We start from the raw sequence: 1385 nt of genomic DNA, 5'->3' as shown, positions 1-1385 counted from the left end.
GATGAGATCCAGTTTAACAGATTCTGCAAGTTGTCCCCAAACATCTTTTGAAAACGCTGAGCATAAACACCCATGTGTGTTGTCTAGATTTCTCTGCTCACCCTGGTGGGAATGAAGTGGGAAAACACTCTCATGTAGAAGAGGAACCCTGGGCTGGTCTACCGGGTGGGGTCTGTCTTGGCTGGAGGCCTTGCACATGGGGGCCTAGGGATCACCTAAGGGCAGGGACAAATTACCCGATAAGCTTAGAGCATCAACAAAACAGGGGCACCAGTTGTCCAAAGCAAAGACTAAGTTCACTGACTCATTTTCTTTGTTGTAGAATATGTGAAATATTCTTTTTGTAGAAAATGTGGTGTATAGTACAAATCTTAGGACCCACATATCCACTGACAATTTTATAATCCAGTTCATCTCATTCTGCTGAAATGGTATATGCCAATTTTGTGTTCAGTCACTACTTATTATAGTCATATTTAAAATAAGTTACATTGTGAGTAGCTAAGACACACACACACACACATGTACATGTATACATATAACTCACATATCCCCTTGGAATGCAGGAGTAAGCAGAGGAGGGGGCACCCAGATTATCGATGTTTAGGGCACTCACATGCCTTAATCCGACCCTGCCTAAGGGTCATTTATTGATCTTAAGGGCAGCTTCCTGCCTCTGCAGAGACCACAAATGCACCTCTGTGACTTAGTGCCTTCTTTGCAGCATTTGCCTTGAGGGTGAGGTTGTGGTTTGTCAACACAACTGCCAAGCGAGTGCCTGAGAATGGGCCCAGGAAGAGGGGATGGAGGCAGGCAATGTCCTAACCCTTCCTGGGGTTGAAGGCAGAAGCACGGAATAGATAAGCCACGGTCAGCAGTAACAGAAGATGAATAAGCAGCATTGGGTAGTGGGCACATTCCTTCCAGTGACCTGGGTGGTGGGCAGAACTGGGGGAGCCAGAGGCAACAATGAACTGAAACATACCGATGATTGTGAAGATGGTGCTGGACTGGACAGTGTTTCATTCTGTTATACATACGGTTGCCATGAGACAGAGCTGGCTTGACAACAACTAAGAGCAACAACAGGGGCCAGGAGGGGATGATAAGAACAAGCCAACTATTTTCAGAGCTCTTCTGGAAGATTCCAAGGAAGAGGAGCTGTTTGTGGGGTTCCTTTTATGATGGGAGGGGGGCTGAAATGATGGTAGGCTTGGTCTCCATGGCAGTGGACAGCAACCAAAGGGCTTTCAAGTGCGAGGACCAGTAAGGAGAGGGTGAAGAAGAGCATAGAACCAGGCCAGGAGGAGCTTCAGCTGAGAGTGGCCAAGGTGATATTGGCAGAGAGGCAGCCTGGCCTGAGAGAAAGGGGAGTGGTGGGGATT

This window comes from Trichechus manatus, unplaced genomic scaffold, assembly GCF_000243295.1.
Source record: "Trichechus manatus latirostris isolate Lorelei unplaced genomic scaffold, TriManLat1.0 scaffold00040, whole genome shotgun sequence".
Taxonomy (NCBI): Eukaryota; Metazoa; Chordata; class Mammalia; order Sirenia; family Trichechidae; genus Trichechus; species Trichechus manatus.
The sequence above is the reverse complement of the archived record's forward strand: the minus strand, read 5'-3'. Positions refer to the sequence as shown.